Genomic DNA, 6,594 nt, shown 5'->3' with positions numbered 1-6,594 from the left:
CTTCATCCCTGTGAATGGAGTTTCAGGCCTGTGTTACCATACCCATGAGAAATCTTAGAGGCGGCTATTAAACTATGATCCTATAAAACTTCTAGAAGAAAACAAGAGAAAAATCTTTATAACTTTGTAGATAGGATGATTTTTTCATTTTTTTTAATTTATTTTATTTATATGAGTACATTGTAGCTGTCTTCAGACACACCAGAAGAGGGCATCCAATCCCATTACAGATGGTAGCGAGCCACCATGTGGTTGCTGGGAATTGAACTTAGGACCTCTGGAAGAGCAGTCAGTGCTCTTAATCACTGAGCCATCTCTCCAGTCCTTTTTTCATTTTTTTAATCTTTATTTTGTATTACTGTTTGCCTGCATGTTCATATGTGCATCATGTAAATGCAGTGCCTGAAGAAGTCAGAAGAGGGTGTGGGATCCCCTTGAACTCGAGCTACAGACTTTTGTGGGTCACTGGGTGGGTACTGGGAACCAAACTCTGGGCCACTGCAAGAACATGTATTATTATTAGTAGTAGTATTAGTAGTAGTATTAGTATTAGTATCACCATCATCTTATTTTTATTGCATAGTTTATGTATTTACATTTCAGAGGTTACCCCCTTTCCCAAGAACAAGTGCTCTTAAGTGCTAAATTCACTATATGGCCCGGGCTCAGTTCAAACTTGGGACGATTCCATGTACTGAGATCACAGACATTAGCCATCACACCTAACAAAGCATTTTCTCCGAGAAGCAGAGAAGCACGAAGTTCTATGCCACAATGTAGGTGAACACATTCTTACCTTTTCATGATCTATCTAATGACAATAAATTCACAGGGTGGAGCAGTTTCAATATCCAGCAAGCTAGATAATCCCACCCACACCTTGGTAATCTAGCCAGGTGATCTTTATTCCAATCTTTTTTTTTTTTTTTTTTTTTTTTTTTTTTGGAGCTGGGGACCGAACCCAGGGCCTTGCGCTTCCTAGGTAAGCGCTCTACCACTGAGCTAAATCCTCAGCCCCTCTTTATTCCAATCTTAATTACTCATATTAACACCCTCGTCACACATCACACCGGAAACCAGTTAACCGACCAATCTATCTACAGATATGTGGTTTACACAGAGACTATGCGGTTTCAAAGGCTACTGCGTAGTTGACAGTGGTGGCACACACTTTCTTTTTTTTTTTTTTTTTGGTTCTTTTTTTTCCGGAGCTGGGGACCGAACCCAGGGCCTTGCGCTTCCTAGGCAAGCGCTCTACCAGCTAAATCCCCAACCCCGGCACACACTTTCAATCCCAGCAAAGGCAGGTAGATCTCTTGAGTTCAAGGCCAGCCAGGGCTACACAGCGAAACAAAAACAAACAAGCAAAACAAATAAACAAAAGGCAACCAACGGCATACTTGCAGAGGTGTCAGAAGTGGGCCTACGGAAATGCAAATAGATCTGCTGATAAGACAAGGAACCAAGCCAGCATCAAGGAAGACTGTATTGCTGAGAAATCGCTGGAGTGTCAGCCTTGGGAGTGTTAACTCCAGGTCCATACTGCCAGGGAGTAGACGGGCACCAGGAGTAAGCCATGCCAACAGCAAGAGACTGGGCTGAGCTTTAAAACCAGGAACATCTGTTCCAATTATTTTTAGTTGAAAATTTCGAACATTTTATTTATTATTTTTATGCATATAGGTGTTTTGCCTGAATGACAGCGTGTGTGACCTAAGTGTGCGGGGCCCACAGGGGCCAGATGAGGGCATTGGATTCACTGGGACTAAGTTACAGACCATTGTGAGCCACCCTGAGGGTACTGGACAAGCTGCCAGTGCTCTTAACTGACGAGCCTTCTCTCAAACCCCTATTTTTAACTTGTTATCATTATATTTATCATCTGTGTGGAAATCTGAGGGTAACTTGTGATAGTTGCTTCTTTCCTTCCACTAAACGAATCCCAGAGTTTGAGCTCAGGACATCAGGCCTGGCAGTGCCTCATATTTATTTTTTATTTTTAAAAGTTGCACAGGTGGTGAATGTGAGTGTCTTCATCTTGCTTTGTTTCTACTTTGAAAATAAGATGTCAGGCTGGAGAGGTGGCTTGGCGGTTAAGAGCACCGACTGCCCTTCCAGAGGTCCTGAGTTCAAATCCCAGCAACCACATGGTGGCTCACAACCATCTGTGCCCTCTTCTGGTGCCCTCTTCTGGTGTATCTGAAGACAGCTACAGTATATACTGTATATATATAATACATAAATAAATCTTTAACAAAAGAAAATAGAATCTCACTATGCAACACTGGCTGTCCTGGAACTTGCTCTGTAGATCAGGCTGGCCTGAAACTCACAGAGTTCTCCCCAGTGTTGGGAATAAAGACATAGACCACACATCAGGAAGAATATAGCAGAGTATAAGGAGCCATCTGGGTGTCTTAACACCTACCCACTGCACTCCCACAGGCATTCACTGGGATGGGTCCTTTTCGGTCATCTAGGGATAGATGTGTTTATCATATCTTGTTGCCCCTGTGAAATAGATATGTGATATCTATCAGGTCCTGGTCCAGCTTCCTGGCACACAGCCCCTAAAGCTCTTGAAATCACTGAACTGTTATGTCTTGTTATATAATAATAAGTATACTGGAGCCATGAGCCTACACAGAGGTTGTGATAACCTTTTTTTTTAAAGATTTATTCATTTATTATATATAAGTACACTGTAGCTGTCTTCAGATACACCAGAAGAGGGCATTGGTTCTCTTTACAGATGGTTGTGAGCCACCATGTGGTTGCTGGGAATTGAACTCAGGACCTCTGGAAGAGTAGTCGGGTGCTCCTAACCGCTGAGCCATCTCTCCAGCCTGCCAGGTTGTGATAACCTTATACCAAAAGACTTCTGGGACGACATTCTTACAGCAACTCTGGCCACCATCAGATTAACCTCATTTTTGTTATTAAGCACTTTGACAAAAGATTATAGTTTTGCAGTATCTTATATAACCCTCCTTATTTCTGAACCAGGTTGGCTCTAGTCCTAGAACTTGGGAAGTGGAGACTAGAGAATTATTTCAAGGCTAGCTTCAGACTTAAGTTCCAGTGTCAGCCTTAGGTACTTGAGACTATCTTAAAAGAAAATAACCAACCAACAAACAAAACCATAGACTGATGTGATGGTTTGTATATGCTTGGCCTAGGTCATAGCACCATTAGAAGGTGTAGGAGCAGGTGTGTCACTGCTGGTGTGGGCTTTGATACCTTTGTCCCAGCCACCCAAAAGTCAGCTTTCTTCTAGCTGACTTCCGAACAAGAGGTGGAACCCTCAGCTCCTCCTGAACCATGCCTGCCCAGATGCTGCCATGTTCCTGCCTTGATGATAATGGACTGAACCTCTAGAATTGTAAGCTCCAATTAAATGTTGTCCTTTATAAGAGTTGTCTTGGTCATGGTGTCTGTTCACAGCAGTAAAACCCTAACTAAGACAACTGGAGAGAGGACCCAGAGATTAAGAGCAAATGCTGCTTTAGCAGTGGGCCAAAGTTCAGCTCCTAGTAGTTACACTGGAGCTATACACATAGCCTATAACTACAGCTCCAGAGGGATCTGTTGCCTGTAGACTCCTTAAGTACCTACATTCAAGTGCACATACTCAAACACAAACACATACATCTAAAATAAGCAAACAAATAACAACTTCATTGCTCCTGATCATGGATTGGTCAGGATCCAAAATCCTGTTTTGCGAGAAATTCCCTGGGAAGATGTGAATAACTATCTATCACTCCAGAGATAACACAGATGATAGACCAGAGAAATGATTCCACCAAAGTCCAACTTGATGAAGCAGTGAGTTGACTGAAGTTACTACAGGAGCTCAAGGACAGTTAACTCCAGCACCAAAAGCTCACTGGCAACCCTGGAGCTCTCTGCACAGCACCAAGGCAGCTCTACAGGTAGAAAAGTCTCTCCTCAGCAATTCCTAGTTCATATAACCTGTGAATCTGGTAAGCTTCGGGAACCTCCTGAGACTTATGAGTTGCTTACTTTCTGAGACTTAGGAACCTCCCTTGCAGGACAGAATGTTTCAACTGGAGGAAATTGCTATGGTACAATTCCTAAAGGTCTGTGTTTTCTCTTTATAGCTGTTCTGTGGGTCTGCATCTGCCTGGTTCCATTCCGTGTCTCTCAGGAAAAAAGAATGGGAGATGTATCCAAATGCCTGGATTTTGGTATCAAACATAGGGCTTCATGCAGGCTAGGCAAATATTATATCAACTGGGTCAAATTTCTATCCCCAAAGTCCTAATTTTCTAAAGGTGTTAATTTTAAATTTTATTTATTTGAGTCTTACTATATAGCTTTGGCTGGCTTGCAGCTACCTACACAGACCACGTTGGCCTTGAACTCTCAGAGATCTGCTTGCTCTGCCTTCCAAGTGCTGAAATTAAAGGCATGTGGTCCCTATACACAGCTTGAAGACTTGATTTTTCTAAACATATTTTAGAATTAGTTTAAGAGCCTTCCCCTAGTCTCATGTAGTCAAGGATATCTTTGACCTACTGATCCTCCAGCCTCTCCTACCAAAATTGCACTAACTTGCCTGTCCTTAGTCTTCATTGTTAAAGGAGACAGCCTTGAAGACAGAACAGAATCAATGAACTTGAGGCCTTCCACGTGGCCAGGAAGAATTTGTGGACAGAGAACAGGATTAAATATCAAAACCTGATCCCCCCAAAAGTGGTGTTACTTTGTTTTTCTAAAACATAAAACATTATGATTGGTTTGCATTATGGGGTCATTGATTCCTTTAACTGAATGGAGCTTGGCTACTGTAATCAATCAAAATTCAGGTTTACTTCAAATATACTAATCTTTAATACGTTTCACACAAATGACTCATTGGTTGGGTCCAGTTAAAGAGCCTACTCAAAAATCAACAGCTTCTTACATGTGGCAGCTTAACAACTATCTGTAACTCCAAGCTCTGACAGCCTCACACAGACATATGTGCAGGCAAAAACCAATGCATATAAAATAAAAATAGATAAATTTAAAAGAAAGAAGGAAGGAAAGGCTGGAGAGATGGCTCGGTGGTTAAGAGCACTGACTGCTCTTCTAGAGGTCCTGAGTTCAATTTTCAGCAACCACATGGTGGCTCCCAACCATCTGTAATGGGATTCGTTGCCCTCTTCTTGTTTGTCTGAAGACAGCGACAGCGTTCGCACATAAATAAAAAACAAATCTTTTTTTTTTTTTGGTTCTTTTTTTTTTTTTTCGGAGCTGGGGACCGAACCCAGGGCCTTGCGCTTCCTAGGTAAGCACTCTACCACTGAGCTAAATCCCCAGCCCCATAAAAAACAAATCTTAAAAAAAGAAAAAAGGGCTGGAGAGATGGCTCAGCGGTTAAGAGCATCAACTGCTCTTCCAGAGGTCCTGAGTTCAATTCCCAGCAACCACATGGTGGTTCACAACCATCTGTAATGGGATCTGATGCCCTCTTCTGGTGTGTCTGAAGACAGCTATAGTGTACTCATATGCATAAAATAAATAGGTCTTTTTAAAAAAAAGAAAAAAGAAAAAAATCTTCTTTGGACTGGAGGAATGGCTCAGTAGTTAAGGGCTCTTGCAGAGGACCAAGGTTTAGTTCCAAGCACAACAACCATTTGTGACTCTGATTCCAGAGGATCCCACACCCTCTTCTAATCTCCCCAGTACTCTGACCCCTTCAGTACTGCACTTAAGTGGTGTACATGCATAAATGAGGAAAACATTCATACATATAAAACTAAAAAAGAACTTACTAAGAATAGTATCCTTAAGTAGTGCTCCTCCACTATCAGAATTTTTTAAATTTCTTTTTTTTTTTTTTTTTTTTTTTTGGTTCTTTTTTCGGAGCTGGGGACGGAACCCAGGGCCTTGTGCTTCCTAGGCAAGCGCTCTACCACTGAGCTAAATCCCCAACCCCTTAAATTTCTTTTTTAATAAAACTATGTTGTACTAAAAATAAATTCACTAAAATTCTTGATCTGGAGAAATGGTTCAGTGGTTAAGAAAACTTGTTGCCCTCTTTTGCTGCTGTTTGGATGCTCCTATGTAGTAGGAGTGTGCGAATGACTTGGGGCCCCTATTTGCGAGCGATCAAGATGCGGGAGACAAAGGGCGGTTATGGTGCTGGCCGCAGGCCGTCAACTCTGCAGAAGTGTGGTAAAGGCTAGCTCACCGGCCACCATGTGAAATCGATACGATGTGAGGCCGCGCCACGCCTTGGCCACCGCAGGGTCAGATGGGAACGACTGAACTCGTGACTGTTGAAGAGTAGAAGACATATTAAGGTACGGTAGTAATGGCTGAGAACTTCCAGTCACCTTAGATCTTCATATCTAAATTTTGAAAATGAACTTTATGTCAAATAAAAGGTTGCTTGGTGTGTAATAAAAAAAAAAAAAAAAAAAAAAAGAAAACTTGTTGCCGGGTGCTGAAGAGATGGCTCAGCGGTGAAGAGTACTGACTGCTCTTCCAGAGGTCTTGAGTTCAAATCCCAGCAACCACGTGGTGGCTCCCAACCATCTGTAATGGGATCCAATGCCCTCTTCTGGTACTTCTGAAGACAGC

The sequence above is a fragment of the Rattus norvegicus genome, chromosome 7 (assembly GCF_036323735.1).
Source record: "Rattus norvegicus strain BN/NHsdMcwi chromosome 7, GRCr8, whole genome shotgun sequence".
Lineage (NCBI taxonomy): Eukaryota > Metazoa > Chordata > Mammalia > Rodentia > Muridae > Rattus > Rattus norvegicus.
The sequence above is the reverse complement of the archived record's forward strand: the minus strand, read 5'-3'. Positions refer to the sequence as shown.